This window comes from Rhinolophus sinicus, linkage group LG05, assembly GCF_036562045.2.
Source record: "Rhinolophus sinicus isolate RSC01 linkage group LG05, ASM3656204v1, whole genome shotgun sequence".
Lineage (NCBI taxonomy): Eukaryota > Metazoa > Chordata > Mammalia > Chiroptera > Rhinolophidae > Rhinolophus > Rhinolophus sinicus.
In genome coordinates, this window is record NC_133755.1 from 130,039,165 (window position 1) to 130,067,035 (window position 27,871).

Here is a 27,871-nt window from a genome sequence, read left to right on the forward strand (position 1 = left end):
AAATAGGCCTCATAGCTTTTCAGTGGCCTATCTATTCAGACATGCAGAGCCAAGGCATCTGGATATTAATTTTGGAAAATCCCTAGAGGTAGGAATTTTGCTATTATTACCAAGCAATTCAGGGTGTCAAAAAAAACACATAAGTAAACTTACAACCATTTTCTGTTTGAATCTCAAGTCCACATTCTACTACCAAATGGCCACAGAGCAACCATACATACTGAAATGATGGGTAAAATCTCATAAGTTTTTCTTAATGTATTCTTTGGAAGGCATTTCTAAGGGTAAATGTAGGAGAAGGACTAACTAATAGGTGGCCTCTGATAGTACTGGAGTAGCACAATGTAGCTGCTTTCAGGCAGTAACTCAAACATCACCTCTTCCTGGGAAGTTCCAGGACTTCTTTTACTATACAGCTCCCTATTTCGGCTTTTACTATAATGAATTATATATATTCCATTGTTCACATAGTGATATTCCTCTGGAAATTTGTCCTCCCTGTTTTAAATTTATCTTAACATATCCTACACATCTCTGTACCTAGGACAGTGTTGAGCATATGGTAAGCACCCAATAAATATTGCTTAAGTAAAATAACCAAGTATAGTGTTTTGGTTTTTTTTCATGTTCGGTAGAGGACTTATAAAGTGTTCTGAACATGGCATTACTGATTAGCATGCAGACTGCCTCCTATTACTAAGCATGAAGGAGCAATGAGATTGGACATGGAGATGAAGGCTGTAGTCTCAGCTCTGTTCGCCTGTGACTACCGAGCTGGGCACTTAAACTGCAGATCCTTTAATTTCTTATCTGTAAAACTCAGGATTCGATATATCAGTGAGATCCTTGACAGCCATGATACTCTGATTCTTAGATCCCTGCTATTCGCATTTGCGGTCAGCTTTTTTCTTTTGTTCCATTTGCAACTCTACATTATTACATGACTCACATTTACTAAGCAGTTACTTGGACATTAATGTTATACTTGTGACATCAATATCATCTCCTCGAATTCTGACAACAATCCTATCAGTTTTTACAGATAGTAAAATTGGGGCTCAGAAAGATTAAATCTTTGTCTGTGGAATCCCATTAGCCACAGGTGGCATAGATAAGGATGAAGCGCTGGTCTCCCAGTGCTAATTTTTTGGCTTGTTCTGTTGTGGTGCCTAATTCTATCTGTGGCTCATTTTTTCCTGGACTTCTGAAAGGATAGTATTGTAACAGTTTAAGAAGAATTCCTGAAGGAAACAACAGGACTTTCTGTGGAAATACCAGTTATAAGTCAGATGCTCTGAGTTGACTGTTATCAGAGGTTATGAGGTTCTTTTGATCCCCCAGGTCTTTTCTCATCCTCTCATGAAGCCTTCATTCCACACTGTTCTTAGCTTTCAGAGGAGCCCAGGGATTTCCACCTTAATATTTTGGGATGCTACAGTACTAACTGCCTTGGGACAATGGTTCCAGAATCTAGAATATTTTGAAGAGACAAACATAACATTTCATTTTAAATGAAGTAAACCAGAAACTGTAAGCTTCAGCCCAAGGTTTCAACCCAAATATTTCAACCCAAGGTCAGTTTGACCAGCAAGCAGAAACTTACAGATAGACTTTGAATTTTAGCTAACGGGTAGGGAACTAATTAAGGGAACAGAGTGTCAGGGACTAGTTTCCTCTTCTTCAGTGCAATAGACTTAAAGTTAGTGTCCCCCCAAAATTCATATATTGAAATTCTAATCCCCAAAGTGATGGTATCAAGAGGTCAGGCCTTTGGCAAGTAATTAGATCTTGAGGGTAGGGTCCTCATGAATGGGTGAGTGCCTTTATAAAGGGACCCAATAGAACTCTCTTGCTCTCTTTTCAACACAAGGTTTACCTTGTGAGAACACAAGGCAAAGAAGGCAGTCTGCAACCCAGAAGAGGACCCTCACCAAAACTGAGCTGGTGTGCTGGTACCCTGATCTGAGACTACCAACCAAGTTGAGCATATGGGAAAATGTAATGGTTTCTTCTACTGCTTCAGTTGTCTACAAATCCATTATTTCCTTGTAGGAATTTACTCCGTAAAATGAGTTATCATTTTAAACCACCATTTTTTTTAATTTGCAGAGTTTAGAATAAAAGATTATGTCTATTATTGTTCAGTAAACAGTAATTAACTTAATAGCTTCTTGATCAATGCCAGCTCTTAAGTTAGTATCCCAGCAAGCGACATGTAATATTTAAAATAAACTTCAATTTCATTATTATCATACATGTCCAATTAGAGTAATCTCACTCTTGTTTGGGGCCACCTTCAATATTCCATCTAAATATATGTTATATTTGGGATCCAATTTAGGTAGACCATGCCCCTGAGTATGCTTAAATGTTCCTTTTCTAAGGTGTCTATGAACTAATATGGACACAAAAAAATCTGTAATTGTTAAAAAAGGATGAATTTCCGACAAGTAACTATATATCAAACACAATATAATTGAACCCCAATTTGCTAGAAGGTTGTTCTCTTTTTGCTTTGATAATAGAATTTGGTAACCTACTGAAGTTCCACTTCACCATTTTTTTTCATAAAGTTTCAATGAGTTTAACATATTGTCTCTTTAGATCTGTAATGATAATTGAATAGGAAATTCGGAAAGCAGAAGAGGTCGCTTCGTAGGCTAACTGCCAGATTTTGAAAACCACTATAACAAGTCATTTCTGCCAAGTAAGTGAAATCTGAATGCTGGCTAAAACATTTGAAAAAAGAAAAAAAATAGAAAGAAACCCATGCTGGCTAATAGGCGCTAATGTGTGAATAATAATTAGCGCAATTAACTGACTGGCACTGTGCAGGTGAAATTTTCAGAATACAAAACACTAATGTAGGAGTTTCCATACACATAAACAAAGCTTTAAAATGGGCTAATGTGAGCAGTGAAATATGGAGATGTTTAAGGGTGTGTATAACAATTGTGGAATTCTCATTGCAGGTATTTTAATTTTAGGTATAGAATTCCATGAAAATAAGTCATTCTTACAAGCTTATAAAAGCCTCAAAGATTGTATCTATACCTATACCTATATCTATATTATAACCCTATAGATTGAAAACAGGTTTTAAAATCTGATAGTTTAGTAACACTAAAATAATGTGTATGAAGTTAGAAAAATTTTGTATATATGAAGCCATACTACCTAGATGGCTACTCAGATGGCTATTTATCACTCCCTACCTCCTGGTCACCCCTACACCCCCCCCCCATACAATTGTGCTTCTATGCTTTAACTATATATATATATAGTTAGATAGATAGATAGATCCTTCCTTTCTCTCTCTCTCTCTCTCTCTCTCTCTCTCTCTCCCCCCCCCCCTTTCTACCTATCATTTAGCTGAGCATATAGGACCAGTTTTCTTGGTAAATAGTACAGAATTATAGCTGAAAACCACTATGGTCTTAGTTCATCTAACATAGAGAATAAATTATTGTTCCCTCTTAGAAATACTGCTGTGTCAAGGTCAGGGTTGAGGTCATTTACAAGGCTATGTAGAGGACAGCATATAATTTACTAGCCAGAATCACTCACAGCTAATGGTGTGTTGGGGGATGGGGATCTTTTCATCAGAAATCTATACTCATTTAGCTTTCATAAACAAATGCTTTTAGGAGTATAAAAAAAATCTGTGTAGTGAGCTTAATTAAGTAGCATCAAATTACCCACTACTTTTGTTCACCTTTGAAAAATATATTTAGTAGCTGATGATTAGCTACCTATTTGTTTATTCAACAGGAATAAGAAACTCTAAATCAACATGTTCTAATGTGTTGTCCTTTGCAACTGAAGATAACACTATTGATTCACAACCATCAGGCATGCATTTATTTCTTCTTTTGGGGGGTAAAGTATTAATGATGAGTGGACTATCATCCTCAGTTTCTTACCTTGCCTAGTTTGTGATCAATGGCTTTAATCTAAGAAAAAGCTGCACAGGAAAGAACAACAACAACAACAAAACAAAACAAAAAAAAAACAAGTAGCCCTTCATAGTGAAACAGCGTTAACACAGGAAAAAATAATGTTTTTGTTATTCTTTGTACAAAGTCACTTGGAGAGTTTTAAAATAGTTCAGATACTCATAGGTTTCAATGTTTCAAATGTTCTTACTTGATACTCCCATTTATCACTACTACTTGCTATATGTTCTCTCTACAACGCGCTCTGTACAGCTGGGAATGTACCTTTGAAATAAAGAGGGGGTGGGAAAAGACCATCAGGATAGAATCTAGAAAATATTAAAATCAGACACCCAGAGGAGAAATTGATCTGGGTCTGCAAACATGGTAAGTAGGATCATGTTCTGAACTTGGTAAGTTCAACTTGATATTTAAGCCTATCCTTATCATTTCACTCAAATTTCAAAATATTATGAAGAGTCCTTTTATTTCACAGATCATGCTTCTCTGCTCTCTATCTCATGCCTGTCCATCTTTCCCCAGACATAGACATTCTTTCAGTAAACATTACTCCAAGCAAAAGGGTTTGAAAGACAAATTAAATGAGGCCCCAAATTCTCTAGTGGTAAATATTGACAAATATATAGATAATTATAATATTTAATATGTATGTAAAGAGCCACGAGTACCCATAGAAGGGATACCCAATCCGTGTATCCCTGCAGATAGAAGGTAAGAGGGTATTAAGAGAATGGAATGCTAAGAAAAGCTTTCTAGGCAACTGTTTCTGTTTACTCCTGAATTTCAAAGCTCTCTTTTTCTATTGACTTTTTCCCTGGACTCTGTAAACATGCTTAAGTTGTTACTGTAGGAAGAATAGGGACTCGAGGGAGGGGGGAGAAAAAAGGAAGGAGGAGTCAAGGTCAGCAGTTAAGGAAAAAAGCCCACTACCTTCCGGCCAGAACTGGACTTCAGTGGCTGAGAAAGGATCCAGGATGCCATTTTACCACTGTAGGTAAACGTTAGCTGATTATAATGGTTATAATGTTATTAGCATGGCAGCCAAGAAAAATTTCCAGCCCTTGTGTTGCCATGACAGTTCCAGGAGAGACAACTAAGGACAAAGACTCCCCCTCCTGATGGGAAGGAATGGTCAGCAAGGACTTACGTAGGAATGCCTACCACGCCACCCTTAAGTCCTGAATATTCCGCCTTTTCATTTTAAGTGTAATAAATTCCCAAAGCCACTTCTCTTTGGGCAGCTGCTCTTCTTGAAGCCTGCCCGCTGTCACTATCCTGAGAGTGTACTATCCTTTGCTAATACAGCTACTGCCTGCGTGGCTTATTCGGTGCATCCTTGAGTTCTTTCCTGCAACGAACACCAAGAACCCGTTTTCAGACAACAAAGTTTTCCCCACACTAAAAGAAAGAAAAACCTTCTCATCAATCCAGTGTTTCTCTCTTAACAAGTTCCCCAGCCCTTCCCACTCCCCCAGTAAGCCAGCTTTCTTCCATGTGTGGTCTGCATTCCTCCGGTTTCAATCTCTCCACCTAACTGAAACTTTTTACCTTTGATTGTCATTTTGAATCCTCTTTCTTTTTAGAAATTGTTTATTCATGGGAATTCCATGGCAGAGCTCATTCCAGTTTCTCCTCTTATGCTTCTCAAGACTCCAAATCCTTTCATCTGTTCCCATTTTAAAAACGAGTGTTCTTGGGCTCTGTGGTCAATTGCTCTACCGATTGTCAATAATGATAGTTGTCTGAAGGGTGTCTCATCCATGCTCTTGGTTTTATACTTTTATACTTTTATCTTCTAAATAAAACTCTCTAGTCCTCACCTCTTCTCTGCATTCATAATTGAATACAAATGTTATGGGGAATCTCTACTTTGTGCCAGAGACATCTTCACATTTCCAACATGATCCAAAACTTCTCTCATCATCTCCTCCTCAGCCTATCCCATCCATGCCAAAACGAACGTAATGCTTCTAACTTGGAGGCCTAGGAGTTATTTCAAAATTCCCTCCCTCCCTCCCTCCCTCTGCCTCTTCTTTCTTTCCTTACAGACCTCACCAAGTCCTTCTCAATTTGCCTTCTAAACATTTCTCTACTCTATTCCTCCTTGGCCCAGTTAGTGCCTTTTTACTTCCTAAGGCTTTTCCTGATTCACAACTGGTAGGGTTCAAAGGCAAATTTAACATAAACCTAATGAAACTTAAGCATCTGGTCCCTCCTCTTCTAAGGCCCTGGTAGGGGTCTGGCAATGTGCTCAAACAGTCAGACATTTTTGCCAATTTGCTACAGAAGATATTTTAACCACAACCAGTCCAGTTTAGTGTCTCTTTCCACACTGACTCCTTCTCCATAGCACTTTTCTTTAAGTTGAGTGCCACCGGAATGACTATCAGCATTTTTAAGGTCTGGCTAAGGGGAGTGTGAGTTGGGAATATATTAGTTTGGGTTCACAGGACATCTTTGTATTGTTAGCAATCATTTGAGTGAGGAGTTAAATTACCACTAGTCATGCCAGAGTAGGAATGGCTTCCAGTAATGTTCTTCACCCCACTGTGCCAACTCACCCAGAGTGGTCAAACAAAGCAGCTGGTGCAGAGTTCAGGTCATGTCGCGACCATATCCTATGGCTCCAGAGGCAGAAGTACACGTACAATAGAGTACAAACTAGATTGGAAATGTACATGCACAGAATCTCATCTGTGGAAAACACTCCATTCATCAAATATGTAAAAGTATAAGTGGAAAGCTCATCTCCCTTCAATCCCTAGTCAACGCAGAAATTATATTATATCAAGAATGTGCTCAAAAATGTCAGCAAATACGATTATAAATCCAACATGGATTTTCCTTTCTTTTTTGATGGGAATAACATAAAATGGAATTTATCAAATTCCTGTATTTTTAAGGCAAAATTTTGCAGTAGTGCTCTGTGGAGAACCTCGTGTTTAGGGTATTCCAACATTACTCAATCACTTTATAATCTACCCGACTCACATTGTTCTGGAAAAAATTGCACAGTTTCAAAGGAAATGGCATGCAAAATTGCCGCCAGTGAAGAAATAGCCTGAAGAAATAAGTATTCAAGTTAATAAAACGCCTACACATGTCAACTAATTTCAGTATATGTAGTATACAAGTAATTTGATGGCACACTTAAGTCATTCAATGTGTTCCAGTTTCTCTTATGTATGTACCTTAAATTAATATTCCTTTTCCTAAAAGAAAAAAAAAAGAAACTTACTAGAGTTAATTATCCCCATTTCACAGATATGTAAATTGAAAAGTATGCAGTTTAAATAACTTTTCCAAGGCCAATTAGGTGACAGTGATAATGGCTAGGGTAGTGATTCAAGTTCAATTCTCTTAATTCTAAAATCCTAATCGTTTTTAATATGTTGTGATACTTCCATAAATGATTAAATTAAAAAAAAAATTGTAAAGCACAGTTTTTCCACCCCAAACCAAAGGTCAATACATTTTGTGAACAAATGATGCCATAGTATAACAAAAGCGCTTTGGTAAATTTTTTTACATTATTCTCACTTAAAATGCTTTGTGTAAATGGAAATTAGTTGTAGATATTATTAGTACTTACTGATGTACATCATATTGTTTCTTAAGACTTTACTAATGCAAATTTCAAGGATTATACTACTTAAACCTTAGCAAATTTTATTAAATGTATTAATGGGAACCATTTTAAAATTTGCTTGTAAATCTTCAGAATTACCAATGTGTGAAGGCAATCTGTTCTTCACACTTTACCCTTGAAAGTTGATGTTAGCCTTCTGAAAACAGCTAAAAGGACTGAGGTAATAATAAATGAGAAAAATGAATCCCTGGAATAATAATTAAAATGGCACCCAACTGAAAGATCATGACAAAACATGCCATGACAGGTAGTGGAAATTAAAAAGCAAAATTAATCAAAATATGAAATAAGCACCAATAATTAAAGCTCCTTACAAAAATTAAAGATGGTGACTCCTTTAATGATGACAGAAGCCTTAAAGGTATGAATATGATACATTATAATACAACCTGCTATTTGGCAGCAGCCAATTCACAAATATTCACTGAGGAGGAACAGAGAAAGTATTTCTTACATTTTGAAAGCTAAATCTAAATAAAAACAAACTAATAAGCATATCTGATGACAGTTTTCTCTTCAGCATTTTATAAATTAAAATTTTAAATTTTATTTCTTATATAGACTGCAGAAAAGTGTTTTGGGGGAAAAAATCAAGAGATGATTTTTACCTTAGCATTAAACAGAAAAACCTGTGAAGTGGGAAGTGTAGGAAGGCAGTAAAATGGTTCAGTAGTTTGACCTTTACAGTTTTTTTTTTTTTTTATCCTTAGAAATATTTTACTAAAATATTTAACAAAAGTAGGATTTAAAAACATGAATTGATAATTTATTTTGAATAAAGTGAATACTAACTGTACACGGAATGGAGATAGATATTATTTTGAGTGGGAGGGAAACAATTATGAAAGTATTTGATAACCAAAGCATAAGAATAAGGAAATATGAAATAAAATTGAATGAAGAAAATAAATAGACTCAAAAGATAATGTGGCCTGTAAAAATAAATAGAATTTATTTTAAACCATTACTTTACTCCAACGTTGAGCTTTATTGGTGAAAAAGGAAAAACAAATAAATCCAATGGGATACTTTTAATTTTCTCCTAACCTCATGGATGCATTTCTTAATTTTCAAGTCATTCTAAAGATCAGAATGCGTCACTGACCAGTATAATATATGAAATAACATAGGAAACATAGGGTCTTCAAAAGATAGATCATATTTCCCAGGATAAAATAAAGCTTAAATAAAAGCCTAAAGTTCTTTGACGGAGCCACAATTGATACCAGAAAAAAAACTATTATTGATGAAATTAGCAGTGGTTTACATCACGGTAATCAATAAAATGCATTTTCATTAATTCTAACCTCAAATGTAAAAATTTCTTCCTCTTAAATAAGATTAAGATTATCTTTCAACGATTTTAATCTTAACATTCTCAAGAATTTCAGTCATGTGAGTGCTGATCTTAATTCTTCGGTCACCTCCAAAGGCTGAAATGAGTGTGTCACATCTCCAGGCAGGTATGAATGTCACAGAAAAAAATTATTTTAGGCAAAAGTTGAGTTTTCCAATCTCTAGGAGGAATAGCATCAAAGATACTCCATAGAGAAACCAGAAAGCACACATAATAGTAAGAAATGAACAGAAACTAGGAAGAATTTGTCTTTCTTCACTTGGAAATTTATTTTTTTTTTTTAAAAAGGAGATTAAAAAAAGAGTTTTTTCTTAGCAGCATAATGCATATTGTTAGTGTTGAATTACCAATAACTATTCCAAAACTTAGAAAGCACACAAATTTAAATGATAAGTACATTTATTTAGCATGGACTTCAGGAATAAAAGGTGGCAGAAAAAGGTAAGAAAAGCAGGAAAGTACGAAGAAACTGAATCGGGTGCATCTCAGAGCATTATAATATTACTTTTTAGTTGGTAAATGCACATGGGCCTACAGACCTCAAAAAGATGAATTAGAATGAGTATATTTAGATTTCGGCTACAGTTATCACAAAGATAAAAGGCCTGGAAATAATTTAAAGTTCATCAAAGATCCCATTTCGCCCGAAAACCTCACCTAACCATCTTAAGAACTTAACTTTACATGCGTTGCCTGAGCAATAAATTATATGGCCTCCTTTGCTCCCCTTACTCAAAGGTCCCAGGGTGTTGTTTCGTTTGTTTGTTTGTTTGTTTGTTTTGTTTTTTTGGTTATTTATCAAGTCTTTTTTCCTAAGAGGAAAAATATTGCAGATTGTTTCAAAACAATTACATTATATTCTACATTTGGTACTGATGGAATAACTTATTTCCACTTTCCCATACACACAATATCACTACACATGCTCAAAACTATTACCATCCTCCTTCTCCTATCTACCCTAAGTAGCCAGTCGTTTTGCATCATCCTTTTGCCACCCATTTTTTCAGCACTTCCAGTAGTTCCATTTTTCCCCTCTATGCTCTTGTCAAATGATGAAAATATAAAGTTCAAAAGTAGGAAAAATGGTGTCCTTGATACTATGTCCTTATTTAATAACTGTAAGGCCAGTTATCAGTTATCTGCAGACATTGCTGACTTACGGTTACTTCTCAGGCCTTTGTAATCCATAGTGCTCCTGCCAATCACGCCCAGCTTTATATTTGGGAAGTCATTGTGAGATTGCTTATATTTGGGGATTTCATGTCACTCTCTGTCTTCAACATCTCCAATTAGAACTTTGTTCTCCAGCTATGTTCACTGTGTTGTTGATAATAGATCTCTGCTCTAAGTTATAATAGAACCAAATAAACTCAGGTCTTTGGGACTCTCCTGGAAGGACCTTTTGGTTTAGTAATAAATTATTGGTCATTATTTAACCACTAGCAACTTGAAACATGTTTTAAATATTTAGAGGTAATGTAAGCAAAGAAAAGATTTTTTAATGTGTAGATGACTCTAAGGCTCATCAAATAATAAATATACTGGTTTATGACTTATTGTTCTAAATTCCATATTATCATTATCCAGAATCTGTTTTATCAAAAAACATTATCAAATATTACAAAGAATTTCTCAGTGCATGATGGCCAACATTATGGAATATTTACAAATTCATCTGAATGAGCTCTGACTTAATTGGATAATAGTATATTATTTTAAATTTCCCTAAAACTGGAGAGTAAAGTTTTAATTTTAGTGACTTCTAAAAAAATTAAATTGCCTTTGCTTCTAGTTTTGCCAACACTTGAGTTCTTGGAATATTGTGGAAGCAAGTGGAACAAGATGCCTCTTATTAGGTTTAAGGGGAAAAAAAGAACCTTGGGGGGGGGGGGAAGTACTTAATAGGAAAGGAATAGCTGACTATTCACAAGTGCAATAAAGTACTTCAAGATGCAAAGCAAAATTACATATAGCTGTCTAATCCTGACTTACTACTGCATAAGCTCTTGAGTTTTCACAGTTTTTCTCATGAGTTGTGACAAGATGACAACAAAACTACTGCCTTAATTACACGAAGATTGGAAGGTGTGTAACAGCCCGTTCAAGATGACTGAAGAAATTTCACATGAAATACAAACCACAAGACCAGCATTCAAATATACTGGGATAAAAAATTTTAAAGTTACACAAAGACTATAATCTTGTTATCTTTATCCATTCTTTGATATAGGCTACTGTGTACATTTTGAACCAAAAATCTACTATACTTTTTTAGCAAAATACAAAGTTACAACCCTCATAAGAATTCTTTTCCCCACAAAATTTTTAACATAAAAATCATGGATGATACAAAGTTATGAATTTCTAATAGTGTATTAGTTCATCAAGTGGCGTTATTTTTGTTTATTTGTTAGGCTAGATCCCACATGAGCAAAGTTCTCCTAAAACCAATTGGCAACTTCCCACTCTCCTCGGTATTTGAAGGTGACATTCTGGATCATGATTGTTCTCCAAACGTAAGAGTGGAGAAAGGAACAAATGTACAATAACACTTTCCATATGTAAAGATGGCTCTTTGATTTTCAGGATCTCTTAGTCTTGACTGCCCACATGTTTTAATTTAAAAGACCAGCGCACTGCTGACTGCCGCCTGCTAAATTGTCCTGACTGCCCCCACAGTTTCCCATCCCCACTGGTGATTGGACGCTCAGCAGCTAGGAAATCTTAGAAAGTTTCTATGTTTTGTTTCCTTTACCTGCCTTTGCTTCTCTTCAGTTCACTGTACAATGGGGCTTAGGCATCTGTCATTCCTTCTCCACAGATCTACGCCTCAGAGGGCTGTGCTGTGATGAACCGCAGCACCTTTGTGCTGGCAGACTGGCTGAGTTGCAGCCCTCGTTTGGAATGATACCATCTTGTCAGTGTAAAGTGTTGCCCATGTCTGGGCCAGTGAGTGCAGGAGCAAGATTCTAATGAAGGCCTTCTAGAACCCTGGAATACTATGTAGGGATCCCCCTTGTCTTGTGCCCACTAAATCACAGATTGTTCGTGGGGGTTAAATGCATGTCGAAAGAAAGTGGATCATTAGTGTGTTCTGTGTATTCCAAAGGCAATGGATTTCATTTCTAACTGTTCCATATTACTAATAAGGTATGAGTTATTGAGCGATCCAAGAATAACCAAAATGACTGCTGTATTGGTAGTCAATTTAGATGAAGATAATTCAATTTATATTATTTATTCTTTAAGATATAGGATTGAAGTCAAAGCCAAAAATAAAAAGTTGATGATCATATTTATAGTTTAAATTTTTTTAAATTAGTGACTCAATAACTTTAGAAGGCTCTTCTAATGATTTCACAATGGATTAAAACACCTAGATTTCACAATGGATTATCTCATCCAGCGCCTCTCTGTCATCAGATAGGCTAAGAATTTCTATCCTAAGAATTTCTATCCCAGGCAACTAATTTCAAAGCCAATATTTGAGAGTTAGAAGCCAGAGACACACGATGTGCAGTTTACAGTCCATGCGTTTTATCCTAATAGCCATAGACATGGAGAATTAGGAAAGATTTTAAAATTCAATCAAGTTTAGAACTAGAACTGTGTCTTTGTATCTAAACTAGTTTGATTATTTCATTATTTAGGTGATCTTTTTTGTTTTTCTTTTTAATCATGTCTTAACCTGGTAGGTTGGCTTTTTATTTACATAGGCCACATTTAATTCTTACAACATCATGCCCATGTCACACATGAGGTTAAATGACTGGCCCAAAGTCACACTGCTAATAATTAGCTCAGCTGAAATTTAAGCCCTGATCTGTTAGGGTTCAATGTCTCCATTCTTTTTACCACCCTAGATAACCACCACCAAAGCAGCCCTGCCTGTACCTGAAGGCTTTATAGAGGTTGTGTTGATAGGTTCGGTCTCCCCACCCATCACTTGTACAGCAAGAATCTGTGGGTGATTCTCCTGGAAATACTGCTCTCCTCCAGTCACAGGATCAAGCTTCTCCACTTCTCTCTTTCTTCATGTGGCTCTTTCTCAGGGGACGTCTCCTTGCTTTTCAAATTTCTATAAGCCTACTTCACTAGTGCGAGCTTCTGAGAGCAGAGCCTATGTCTTTGTTCTCTCTGGTCCTGGTATCCAAGACAGTGTCTAGCATATCATATTGTAGGTATTCTTCAAGTACTTTTTGAATTTGTAAATTGAATTGAATTGAGGCGTAACTCGTGGACACAACAGGTGGCAAGATAAAGTAGTGCAAAGAATACTGGTCAGAAAGACCACTTCAATATAAATCCAATACCAACTCAACCACTACCTTGAGCAAGTTACTTAACATTTCTGGTTCTCTGTTATCACCTCTTATAGTGTGGGAACAACTATTCTCTTATAAGATAGTTCTGAAGACCAAATGTTAAAATCTCAGTGCTTTTTAGAGAATCGGTGAAGTCCAATCTGTAGAGAGAGAAGAAAGGAGCTGTGTAAAGCAAGAATGGTTTGAAAGAATTGACCTTGAGCAGGCTCATCTTCTCTCCTAATTGGTTCGTTTTTCCTCCACCACTAATGATTTTTACCCACAAGCACCCCCAGTCTATCCATCCATTCAGTTTCCCCAAGCATCCTGTCTCCTTCCTGTCTCTCATGCCCAAAGGCCAAGTTTTGGTATTTCCACCTCTTAACCATCTATCTGAAATTGCTTTCCTCCTCTGTTCCCTCTGGCTTGACTGTATTCCAGGCCCCATCACTTCTCTCCTGGTCGCATCTAGCAGCCTCCTGGGCTTCCTACTCCTAGCTGGGCTTTTAAAACCAGCAGAGCAAAGCAAAACCTACCACCTTTCTCATCCTCAAATATTACTAGTGTAGAGCATCCACATCTAGTGGATTTTCTGGGGTATTACCGATTCCAAAAGTTCTCAGTAGAATATTTTGAAAGGAAAAAATTCTTATTTTCCAATTTTATTTTTGTCATAGTAAAAAAAAAACACTTTCATAAGCCATGTTCCCCACTTTTTTATTCAGACCATGTAATCCCCATATCCTTGAGTTGCCTTGTGCCCAAGAAAAGGGAAAGACGCTTGCTCCTCTTCCTTCTTCCAGTTCAAAAAGAGTTATCCCATCTCAGATCTCAGTCTTCAGGCTAATACTTACCAGTATATAGCTGAGGAACATTATACCATAAATAGGATGATGTAGACCGTCCTTAACACCAAACTATGATTTATAACATTGATTCTTTGGAAAAGGGCATTTGGGTTCCACATGATCATCTAACAAATGAATTTTTGTAACACAACCCATTTGTAAGTTGGAGAGTAACTTTATTAGGAAGAAAATAGTAACTCAAGAATTCTCATCCCTAACTTTAGCATTGCCAGAAAGTGCAGAATTGTGTACTAAGTAAGTGATGAGCAGAAAAGGAATACTTTCTTTAAAGCAATATTTTTTTAAATCATTTCCTTTGACTGTGTTTCAGCTATCAGCCTAATAAAATTCTGGGCATCTTTTTTTCTACATTTTATTTTCCTTTCCTTCACCAACACTCAGTAAGATTTCATTCTAGCCCTGAGAATATTATTTACTTTTCAGTAGGCTCTTGTGGTCATAAAGCATTACTCATTTCTCTGCTTTATTTCCTTGAGACACAGAGCAAACATGCAGTAAGTGACAGCTCTGTTCAAACGCTACTGTATAAAACAAGTGAGTAAGACTCGTGGCCCCTATCTCATCGTGGAGGAATGGAATGATTTCAAGACAGCACAAGACAATAAATTTAAAAAAGGAATTCTTATCTCCTGAAAATTTTCACCATAATTCCTCCAAAATGTTTTAGCACAATTTATCCTGTTTTATGGTAACTCTCAAGCTAGGAGCTCATTCTTGTTGATTCTAATGAGAAAGGGAGGTTACTGCTGTACATGATTTCATGTACTGAGATTATTAAATTATATAAGATCTCTTTTGTTCTGTGTTTGGTTTTCACTTTTATTTTAGGATTATATTAACAAATCAGATTTTGCTGAAAAATTACTTGTAGTTTTTGCCAAATGCTTCCCATGAGGAAAATGATTTTCTCTAGATGAGTAAAACTAGAGAATTCTTTCTCAGAGAGCATAAAGCAAACTGATTAAGTCAAAGAGGTGTCGTAATCCCTATGGGAAACACACATTCTTTACTTTTGAAGTATTATTCCCAGCAAAAATCCAGGAGATCTCAGAGTTACACCATGATCCATCATCATATCTGAGCTATTTGTAAGTCTCAGGTCACCATAAACACATATGAAACTCCTAATTACTGTGAATAACCCAGAATTATGTCTGTTTTATTTTTTAATACATAATAAAAAGTAGTTTAATAAAAGAGCATGTCCCGTTTGTTAAATTGACTAAATATATTTGTATACATGTTATTTTTCAATCTATCATAGTAATGTCAGATACAGTCCATTTTGAAGGATTTAAGAGTTTAAAATATGATACCTAATCTCCTAGTCGAATAAACATTTTTAAATTGAAAATACTAGAAACATATCTTCAGATTCAATTATTAGAATTTATTTAATGTTATTGAGGATTAATATAACAAAGTTAAGACTTGAGCTCTGGTGTAAGACTGCCTGGTATCAAGTGGTAGCTCTCCCACAGATGGGCTGTAAGACAATGAACAAGACACTCACCTCTTTATAAGCCTCTGGTTTTTCACTGTAAAATGAGAATGAAAACTGCCCCTGCCCTATAAGGTTGTTGGGATGATTAATACGCTTAGAAGGACCTAGCACACCGCATGTGGGAATAGGCACTGATACTATCTTAAATTAGTAATGTGCATTTCGGAGTCTTTTGGCATTATATTTGATAGTTTTTTCCTAAAATAAAACCAAATGTTAAATACTAACATTATTTGTGGTTGAAGAAATTGCTGTTTTAGCTCTTGATACTGAGATGATGGCAGGGAATTCTGCATTCCGCTTTTCACTTTGAAGAACTCAATTTTTAATAATCAACTGACACCTAAAATATGTAAGCTTTTCTAATCTGAGGTTAATCTTTGTTAACTAGATTCACAATTTTATTTCACTATTCATAAGCAAATAAGTACAGGAATGTATATAAAAAGACAAATACAGATGAAGAAGAAATTCTAGCACAGTATGTATCATCTGGTCTGGCAAACTTACACTGTTTAATAATGTTTATCCAGGGAAATTAGTTTGAATCGTTCAGGCATGCTCTAAATATGAGACAACAAATTTTACAGATAGTTGTGAGAACACACATTTTTCCAAACTCCTGATTTTCATCTGTTGTTTATAGAAACAAATAATCTAGCAACCATTACTGAAGTTGGCTGTCCTCAAACTAACTCCATGATGCAGAGTCTCACATTTCTGAGTTTAGCAATCTGGAGACATATGGGGAACGTGTGAGCTGGTCAGCAATCAGCAGTGTTTGATTCAGTTGCAGAATATCAATTAAGGGAGAGAATAGGCTAAGTTCCTTCCACTAGAGAAACGACTAGAATATTATGTCTCCCGGAGCCTACCCAGTCACAGCTGACTTGTGCCCATAAACTTGGGTTGCACGAACTTACGAGTATTAGTTCACCTACTTTGATAAGCTTTATTTTCATTAATGCACCCAAGCTGTGACTTTGCCATAATTTTCCCCATGGGTATTCATATCTGGAATGATGTGATATACACACTGATATTAGCACACTCTAACCAAATCTTGAAATCGCCCTACACTATTTACTAAAGCAGTGTGGCTGTGCTCTAAAGGTGATCCTACTGTTAAGTGACTTTGAGTGCTGAGCGTTGCTTTGTTCGTAACAGGGAAAAACACCTATCCTCTCAAATGTCTGGGTTTTGTGTAAAAAGATAGAGAGAATGAGATGGAAGAGGAGGAAGAGAGTGCGCACACGGAGAGCTTATCCCTGTTTACATTTTCATCCTGTGTCTACTGGATTGATCCCCTACTTCATGTCAGCTCACCAGGCTGACAGCAATTCTAGCAGAGAGACACAGGGTAAGAGGGACTTTGATTCGTCCCCTCCCCCTAAGTCCCTGCCTGTCATTGTCTGCTCCTGAGTAAGCAAAGTGAATATGGTCAGAGAGGTCTGAGGCTTCTGGAGCCGTGTTTTCCAATCTCAGAGGCAGACACGTTCTCATCAACAAATCCACGCGAGCATTGTATGCATTATGCCGCTTTTCACTCACAAGTTGCGTTCTTCACTAGAGAAGCACTTAGCCCAAATAAGACAATTCACCGTGGAATTGTGTGTATGTGCGTGTGTATATATGTATATTGAGTGATAGATTGAAATTTTAAAGGTTTTTTTTTAAGCCCTCATTCCTTTTTTTTTTTTTTAATGTGAAATTCCCTCCCTCCCCTTAGTTCCTCCAAAAACTGCTCTGTGATGTGATCACAAATACTCATGTGCATAAATTCCCATTATCATAATAGGAGAATTGCAGTGAGGCTTCTTCTGAAAATAAATTACTCTGTAGCATATATTAGGAGGACTAAACCCAAACAAGCTAAATTGTGTGTTCTTCCATCCTGTAAGTTAAGCATTTGAAGATACGAAACCAATTGCCTTTTTCATTTCATATGTATTTTGTTTTCTTGTTTTATTTGCATCTTATCTGGTTCATCTATTCTCTCTCTTTAAAAAAATAAATAAATAAAAGACATTTCAGTTCTTAAATTTCTTACTTTCTTCCAGTTGTCTTAATCATTCTGTTAGCTGCCCCTCTCTTTTCAACACATTGTAGCCCATGTCACTATCCACGGCTGACTTCAAACACATGAATATGGATGTCCTGAAAGGGAGGGGAGGCGCCCACCAGGGCAGATTTATCACAGGCAGTCTGACGGCAGAGAATGCTCAAAGGGTGAGGTCTGGGTCTGGATAGTACATAGCCTTGAGTTTGTCACCAACTTTGCTGTCTCCTCATTCCTAAACCAGGGACAAACTGACCAGCTCTCCTACCAATTTCCAAAGAATGGTGTTAATGCAGATGCAATAGTCTACAGGAAAGAACTTTAAGCTTTAGGAGAAAAACACATTATTAAATTCTAGGGGTTTCCAGTAAATAATCCTCATCCCAGAATTTCTGGTAAATGTTTGTCAGCAACTTTTGGATGTGTCTGTAGGTTAGTTTAAAATCTTTAACTGCTTGTCATCACAGTTTCCCTATATTCAAAAGGACTAAGGTTTCAATGCCTGCATTACAGCAGGGTTTTACCCTTAGGGATGAAGGTTACTGAGAATATTAAAATCGGCTTTAAAATGACCCAGAGGTGTCTGTGCCTCTCCTGCTCCCTGTCGGGGAAGCACCACTGTCATTGATTCAAGGGTACACGGTCAGCTACTGAAGAATTACCTTTGATGACATCTGGATTAATTAAAAATTATATAAAATCTTAATGTATTTCAAAAACTTAGCTTTGAGGGGTTTTCTTTTGAATTCACTGCGAGCTTGAGTTTGTGAGTCAAACAGATATATTAAAATATCTCTAAGTTAAGGTTGAAACTTGTTTAAGATTATGCTTGGCATGAAAAGCATAAACCAGCCTACCTCCTTTGTGACTGTATCAGACAAATGCTTTTTATGAGCCTGTGCATTTTATCTTCTCTAGGGCCAACTCCATTCAGCTTTTTACTGATTTATAAGAGAGATCCTCACATATAAGAGTTGATATTTGACCAAGGAAAGAGGTTCATAAGAATTTTATTCATTTTTCAGATGCATATATTTCTTTTCCAATGTACCTTTTCCACTGTTGTCTATCAGGAATGGTAATTTTTTATATCAATTCCAGCATTTACATTGTTTATGCCATTTTTATGTCTTGGCTGGCTGGTAAGTGCTTGCATAGTGGACTTTTCAATGACACACAGAAAAAAGCAAACTCCCTCAAGCCAAGCGGAAAAGGATTTCAAACTCAGTGTGCATCCCTGTTAGGGGCAAGAGAGCCTATTGCAGAAACAAAGAGTGAAGAGAAAATTCTATCCTTGGAAGCTTCACAATGACACAAGCACAGCTTTTCATGTAATAGCTCAAATGTTCCCACTACAGCCATTAACAATGTAATGAAACAAATCACTTTCTATCCGTCACAATTATAATCGATGGAATCCAACTGGTCTAACCTGGGAGAAAAAGAAATCAAATCTCAAAGTGGATCCATTTTAGAAAATAGCAAAGTTTGAGGCGGTGGGGGGGGGGGCGGGCGGACAGGGGAGGGATGACATGTATTTCCCATAAACAATTTAGGCAGGCATTTGATCTATCTAAACCAATAGATTACTGTCCTGATATATCTTTCCCCTGCAATTTTCCCTTTTATTTTATTAGGCCTAGTGGAGGATTTCTGGCTGCCCATGTGAATCATAGAACGAGTTTAGGACCACACAGAAGGTAATACTGTGACAAATATAGCAAAACAGTATTAACATTGCTCTTTCTTTACAGGTAACTACTCCTGCTTTCTTTGGTATTCATTTTTCAGATTGGGTTTCTCTATTCCTACCACCTTCAGAATGTTAATAGGGGTAAGAGCTACTACAGTATTTAAGTAATAATAATGAAGACCTATACTGAGAGTAGATAACGCACGATATTAAAAAAAAGATATGTGGCCAGTGACGCTTCAGAAGTCAGTTCTGTTCTAAAACGGATGTCCATGAGTGTAGACATCTTCTCCTCTTGAAATGGAAAGAAAGAATGCAGACAGTGCTGAATTTAAACTGATTCACAGGACAAAATATACGAATTATAGCTATTACTTATTGAATACCTGTTCATGCATCAAATCAGTAGACACACATATGATCGGAATCCACACTACACTCCTTTGTTCTTAGCAGCTCACTTTAACCCCGTTTTATAGATGGAGAAACTAAGGTTTGCAAAGACTGAGTCTTCCTCAAGAGCAATTAGCTAGTTAATTGCCAGAACTGGAATTAGAATATGGGAATGACCATGTTCTACCCACGAACCAAAGTTTCTCAAGTTTGAGAATTCTTTCATGCTCAAGAATACACACGCACATCAGTTAGCTACACAGCGTTCCTGTAGTAGCAGTGCTCATCAACACCACAAAGCTTAAAATAAAGCACTGCCAGTGTGTAGAGCAATGGGCACCGATGTATTTATCAACACAGATGATAATGGGCATTAAAATCCCATAGATAATCCAGAATGGTATTTACATTATAATTGAAATGAAGATATGAAAACATAAACTGAAAAAAACCAAAAACCCAACATTGTAATGAAGTGTAACCTTTGAGAATATGTTCTACAATATTCTCAAACAATATAGAGAAACTGTGTCCTCCATCATTACTGAAGACGGAGGATGGTCAGGGCTGAGTGCTATGGCGGTGTTTTGGAAAGTCAGAGGTGAAAATGTGCTGATTCTTCTACACAGAGGCATGCTGTTTTCCTAAGAGACACACATTATGTAAAAACATTTCATCACTGACGCCTGAATTAAATAGCTGCCACCACAACCTTGGGGAAAGTGGGTTTCTATCCAAAAGGATGTGAGTGTAGCTACAAAAATCTAAGCCTGACGGTATCTTCCCTCTGTTTATCTCTCTTTTAAATAGCAGACATTCTGGGAAAGAGATGAATTTAGGAGATGGCTTGACTGGTACAGAAAGAACAAGAAGAAAAAATAAAATAAATGTTTGAGATGCAAATAAATTTAAATTATATTCATGGACAATGAAAAGCTAGTGGGTGCCTGTGATAGGAGAGGGAAGTATGTCTTACAGAGTTAGGTCAAAGAGATTATTTTGAAGTAACACATGGACTTGATTAGAAAAATGAGATGAAGCAAGGCATGAAGCGCTCTTCGAGGCCAGGAAATATGGCTTTCCTGTGTTCTCTAAAAAGGTGAGCACCTTGCCTGATGTGGGTCCTACTAAACATTAATAAATAGGATAAGAAAGTGGTTTCAATGACCCAAATTAAGAGATGACTAAACTCTGAATAATGATTTGGTGCTAGACATAGCTGATACCTAAAACATTTGGTGTACTCCAAAAATAATGATTAAACAATAACCAAAAAGGTATAGTTAATTACCTTCCTCTTGGAAAAATGACATTTAAAAGTGGTTAAAGAAAGTTTTGTGCTGGAAAAGGAAAAACTTAAGAGAATGATGACAATTCCACGGAGATGCCGGGAGATTTTCAATGCATTCAAGTTAAGGGTAGACACAAAGACTGAAATATCCCAACCTGAAAACGAGGAAGGACCTATCTATAATGAAAAAGGCCCATCCCACTAGGTAAACATCTAAGCAAAAAAAAAAAAGAGAGAGAGAGAGAGAGAGAATTACTGTATTTTTCTTTCAAGGACCAAACTACTGAATGAAGAACTCTGATGCTTAATTTTATATGTTACATTGACAGGGCTAAGAGATACCTAGATAGCTGGTAAAATGTTATTTCTGGACGTGTCTGTGAGGGTGTTTCAGAAGACAGCAGCAGTTGAATCTGTACATTGAGTAAAGAAGAATAAAGACTCGCCTTGCCGATGAAAGCATCATCCCTTTCACTGAGGACCTCGAGAACAAAAAGGCAGGGAGAGGGTGAATTTGCTCTCTTTCCTTGAGCTGCCCTTGGACATCAGTACTTCTAGTTCTTGGACTTTCAGACTTGGAACAGGATTTACAGCATTGGCTCCTTTTGTAGTGAGGCCTCCAGATTCCAACTGAATTATACCACCAGCTTTCCTGGGCTTTCACCTCACACACAGCACATCAGGAGGCTTCTTGGTCTCCATAATCATGTGAGACAATTCCCATAATAAATCTCCTTTCCTGTGTATCTCCATATCTCCTATTAGTTCTGTTTCTCTGGAGAACACTGACTATATCGACTCCACCCCCGGCTCCTGTCCACGTCATCATTCTCTTGTTTTTCTAGCACATTTTGCTTTCTAATTCAAGTCTAACTATAAAGACTAGAAAGTATTTACCAAGTGGAAGTTGGAAATGACAGATTGTACAGCAACTTGAAAATGAAAGAGATAAACAGACATCAGAAACAAACAAACAAAAACCTGTTTTCCATAGTATACAAGAGCACTAAAGAGTTGCACAGCTCATTCTGAAAATGGACGGAAGTCAGGCCAATTATTTAAATCACTAATTCTCCAATAACTCGGTTCAGGTAGACATATATAGGATAAGAAAATAAGACAAAACGGTGTTTTACAGTCATGCTTGATTGTTAGCATGTTTCAGATTTTCTGAGCTCCCTGAATTGAGGGGCAACTGCCTGTTTTGTACTCAAATCCATTATTTGTCGTCTGCTTTTATTATAATACATTTTCACATTCATTTGTTTGTATTTGAATTATGCCCATTATAATGTGGGATTTTTGAGGGCACTAGCCGTATCTTATTTATGTTTAGCCTATCCTGGGAAATAGTTGGCTTGATAATTGTTTGTTGAAATTAATTAAATCAAATTAAAATGATGTCACAGGTTTAAAATATTAACTAATCCCAATTGCTTGCTCTATGTTACCCACAGGACTTAATTATGATTCTTTTGTGGCCTCGCTACTCAGAGTGATCCACAGAACTAACGGCAATGGCATCGTGTAGGAGCTTGTTAGAAAAAAGAGACTCAATTCTGAGGCCCACCCCTGGCCTGGTGAATCAGAATCTGCATTTTTAACAAGATTCCCCAGGTGGATTATCTGCACATTTAAAGTTTGAGAAGCACTGATCGACCTATATTAACTCAGTATTCAAGTACCCATTTTTCAGTAAGTATTTGTTGTGTGTCTACTATGTGCAAAGAATGGCTCAAGGCACTACGAATAGAGTACAAAACAAGATTTACAGGTGTTATAAAGCTTGCGTTTCTAGTTGAAATGACAAATGATAAAAACTCTTTTACAATGAGTTACTTAATTAGTATAATGATAGTTCTGTTGGAGAGAAATATAGGAACTATGAGACAGATAAAGCCTGGGGAATAAAGGAAGGCTTTCCTGAGAAACTGATGTTTGAACTAACATCTGAAGAACGAATCAGAGTTAATTAGGGAAAAGCCCAATGGGATGGAGAAGGAATTCTAGGAGAGGGAACAACCTATGTGAAGACTCTGGGACAGAAAGAAATGTGGCATTTTTGGAGGAACATAGAACAGTCAATGTGACTGTAGTTCAGAGACTAAGGCAGTGAAAAGAGGTGAGACACAACTGGGATGTAGCACATTATTCAAGACCTTGAAAATAATGTTGAAGATTTTGATTTTGAACCTAAGAGCCTTGGAAAATGATTGAAAACTGTTAAGCAAGTGTGGGGACAGTGTCCCAGAGAGCAGTTTCCAGGCTCTCGGCCTCACGTGAAAAGGTGCTGGCTCGGTTATCAGATGGCCACCAGCTGTAATCAGATAGCCATCTGCTGTGGCCGGGTGGCATCAGCTGTTACTGCTTAGCCATTAGCCACTAATATAACTGCCGTGGCTACGCTAGGGGGTTGGTGGTTGGTTGGCAGAGAAGTGGCCGGCAAATTGTGGATCGTGTGGCTCCTGCTTCCTGTGTCTCTGTCACGCGGGGCGGCCTGTGGGGGTCTCTGCTCCCACTCCCCATATAAGAACGCAGGATGTGGCTAGGCCGAAAAGAAACACCCACGGAGCCATAGGTAGGGGAGTGATACCACTATAGTCTCACTGGAGGCTGGATTCACAGGACATGCAACCTGCTGTCCGCTTTTCTGTCAAACGACCAACTCTGTTCTCTACTCCCCTTGACTCTCCAACCAGCACAGCCGCGGCTGCTATATCAGGGGCCAATTGTCTAATTGGCTACAGCTGACGGCCAACTAGCCACAACCGATGGCCATCTACTACCTGAGGCAGCACCCCCCCCATGTGAGGCCGAGAGCCTGGAAACGGCTCTCTGGGGCTCTGTCCCCACAGTCTCCAACCCAGCCGCCAGCAAGAATATAAAGGTATGACTCCCCTATCCATGGCTCCGTTGGTGTTCCTTTTTGGCCTCACCATATCCTGCATTCTTGAGGGGGGAGCGGGAGCTGAGTCTCTGCATTACACATGGTGCAGCGAGCAGGGTATGGTGGTTGCTCATTTTCAGCCTCCATGTCTCCTGAGTTCACCTGCCGGGAGCGGGAGCCGAGTCCCTGCATGACAGCAAGGTAATGATATGATTTAAAAATATATATTAAAAACTCTGCTACAGTATAGAAAATAGAGGAAATTCAAGGATGAATGCAAGGAGACTGCTCTGGTTACCTATTGCTCCCTAAAAAACTACCTCTAAAACTTAGTGATTTAATGCAACTATTTTATTGAATCATATTTTCGGAATCAGTAATTTGGGAAAGATTCAGCTGGGTCGTTCTCTGATTCATGTGGTGTCAGTTGAGGCCGTGGGGGCTGAAAGATCTGCTTCCAAGATCAAATGTCCATTGCATTGGTTCTCTCTGTCTCTCTGTCTCTCTGTCTCTGTCTCTGTCTCTGTCTCTCTCTCTCTCTCTCTGTCTCTGTCTCTCTCTCTCTCTCTCTCTCTCTCTCTCTCTCTCTCTGTCTCTCTCTCTCTCTTTCCTTTTTTCTCTGTGTCTGCGTGTGTGTCTCTCTCGCTCTCTCTTTCTCACTTTCTTCGGGGTATCTTATCCTTCAGTGCCTCCCCACATGGCTTGGGCTTCTAACGGCACGGTAGACTCAAGGTTCCAAGAGTGAATGTTACAAAAACAAGTAAAAGCTGCTCATTTTTTTTAAAGACTTGAGTATGGAAATTGGCACAGCATGAATTAAAGCAGTCAGAGTCCAGGCCAGATTCATGGGGAGGAGATTTAGACTACACATCTACCCACTATGCATGAAGAAGCCAAACATTTGAAGCCATCTTTAATCTACCATAGGGAAGAAATTGACAGTTATGAGACTAGTATGGCTTTTTTTTGTCATCCCAACATCAAAATCTATTAATCTATTTCCTAATTTAGAGGAAAGCCTCATTATGTGAATCTAAAGTCAGAGTGAGTCAGATATGTCCATCCTCTGATAGCTGCGATATAGACATATTTCCTATGCTTGGCCAATCAAATATTTCCAAACAGAATTGTGACTCTGATGGAAGTGACCTTGGTTTTGCTATCTGCAGTCTTACTTTTCATGGTTTCTGTTGATATCCTGAAATCACCTCTCCAGTATTTAATCGTCAGTTACCTAGCTAGTATCTTTATATAATTTTTCTAAGTAATTCACCTAGAGTTGGTTTCTGTTGCTTGAAATATACTCATAGAATCCTGGTTAGTGGAGTAGTTCAAGCAAGAGTTAATGGTAATCTGTACTCCATGTTGGTAATGGAAAAAGGAAAGAACTTAACAGAATCAAAACGATGTTAAGGGGATCAAATTTATAGTGCTGGATGAAATATGAGGACAAGAGAAAAGATTGCCTACTATATGGATGATAGTGCAATTCACTGAGCTGTGGAACATTGAAGGAGGGTGATGTTTTAGGTCTCTCCCATATTTTAAGTTTTGATCTTACAATACCTGTGATAAATCCAAATGGAGATGCTGTGTTGGTAGTTTTATATATCATTTGTAGTTCATATATGAGGTCTGGACTAGAAATAGAAATGCAGCTGGCCCTTGAGTGATATAGGTTTGAATTGCACAGGTCCACTTATGCACAAATTTTTTTTTCAGTATATATACAGTCAACCCCCCATATGCCCAGTTTTGCATTCATGGATTCAACCAACCATAGACGGCAGACAGAATTTTCAATCAGTGATTGGGAATCGGTGGATATGGAGGGTTGATGGTACGCATTGTTCTATGTCATTTTATATAAGAGTCTTAAGCACCATGGATTTGGGTAACTTCAGTAGAGTTCTGGAACCAATCCCTCACAGATATGGAGGCATGACTGTAGTTAAATTTTGGGGGAGTTAAAAATTATATGAAGATTTTTACGTGCATAGGGGTCAGCTGCTCCTAATCTCCACTTGTTCAAGGGTCAACGGCATAGAATAATTAGCTTATAGATGTTAAATAAAGCCATGGGAATGGATGAGTGACCTTGCAATGAAAAGAAACAACTTCTTGCTCTATGTCTATTTTCTGGTCAGTAGATTTATTTGAACAGAGGATGTTCCTCTATAGCCTTGTCTCAGGTTTCTCCCCAGAAAGTCTCCTCATTGTTGTTTTGATGGAGTCCATTATGAGAGATCCAATTATCAGAGTCCAGGGGCTTCTTTTCAGAGATTCCCAAGGCCTATCATCTTTTAGGTAGCAAGAGACATACAGAGCTTAGTGCAGGAATAAGGAGAGGACCCACTCCACAGCTTTTGGCTCCCTAGGTTTCCAAACAGCACTGTGCCTAGAATCCAAGAAAGATTCTCCTGAAAACTCCCCTCAGCATTTTTGAAATTCCTAATTATGAGTCTGATAAGTACAAAATGATAAACTATTTTCTAATAATTCATAACACATCTTGTTTTTTTTTTAGAGTGGAGTACTTATTCTCTGTGAAAGAAAAGTCATAGATAAATAAATTAGGTATGCCTCATTTCACTTAGAAGGTATCAGTAGAAAGTCTGCCTAATTCCGTAGAAGGGTCACCATACACCCAAAGCATGGAGCTCAGCTCTGCATATTAAGTCCTTGATATTTTACTCCAAGTGAGGAGATTCTGGGGACTAGTTCCTGCTAACCAAATTCAAATATGATAAGTCAATATCCTAACTTATACATTTGTTTTGAGTTATAAATAGACATGTTGACTGGTGTATAGTCCTCTCTCCAGTAGAAAGGTCTTTTTGGGAAACTAAATCACTAATTAACATTTGCTTGGTGAATACAAGGGATATTTTCTAACATTTGTTTGGTGGAACACAAGTTTCAAGTCATGCTAATGACTGCTACATTCCTCTTCTTCCACAAAAGAATTTGGTGGTATAGCAAATCTGAAAAATTAAACAAATTAGAATAAATCACCCCAAAATTCAGTGTTTTAATAGCACTCTATTATCTCTCACAGTTTCTATGTGTCAGGATTTCAAAAAGGCTTGACGGCAAAGCTTGGCCTCTTTCATTCAGTGGCTGTGATGTGAAGACTGGGAGTGGAGAGTGGATGGCTTGAGAAGCTGAGTGCTGGCCAGTCATCTCTCTCTCTCTCTCTCAATATAGCTTCAGAGTTCTCCATGTGGCCTTTCTATGTCATTTGGGCTTCCTCGTAGGATGGCAACCTTATGGCACTTGAACTTTATACATTGAGGTCAGGGTTTTAGCAGGAGTATTTCACCAAATAAGGTGGAAATTGCATTACATTTTCTGATCTGGCCTTGGAAATCATGCACCATCACATCTGCTGCCTTTTGTTGGTGACAAGCAAGTCATAAGCCTCCCCTGATTTAAGGACAGGGAACAAAGACCCCCCACCTCTCAGTGGAATGGGTTTCAAAGCCACATATCATAATAACACTTGGAATGTGAGATAATGTTGCTGCTATCTTTGGAAAATATAATGCACCACATTAGCTGTGTAGCAGTGGTCATGTGACTGAGAATCTCAGAATCTCAGGTACTTCATGTTAGGGGAGGGGAGCAAAAGGAAAGAGAAGAAAGCTTCCTGATTTGGGGCCTCCACAAGTCCATTATAACATATAAAGAGCTATTAAATACAGGCGTTAATCAAGATTCACATACATACTATTCCTTCTTTGCCTCCAATCTTATTTACCTTTCTATTTCTGTATTATAAACCATTTTGAACATCTGTCTCTCATTTTTCATAATTTTAAATTCTATCTATTTGCCAGCAACTTCCAATTAATATCTCAAGCCCAGACCACTCAAACTCCAGACTCACAGATTGAATTGCATATC

At 37.5% G+C, this 27,871-nt stretch overlaps 1 long non-coding RNA gene across 4 annotated transcripts in view; it reads left to right on the top strand.

The window, feature by feature from the left end:
* The window catches only part of LOC109453591 (uncharacterized), an 878,050-nt gene that overhangs the window by 801,989 nt on the left and 48,190 nt on the right, over window positions 1–27,871 (top strand). For all 4 annotated transcript variants that reach the window (XR_012496688.1, XR_012496691.1, XR_012496692.1 and 1 more), the window contains 2 exons: window positions 19,339–19,401; window positions 22,536–22,773. This is a non-coding gene — a long non-coding RNA (uncharacterized LOC109453591). The remainder of the gene's footprint in view (window positions 1–19,338; window positions 19,402–22,535; window positions 22,774–27,871) is intronic.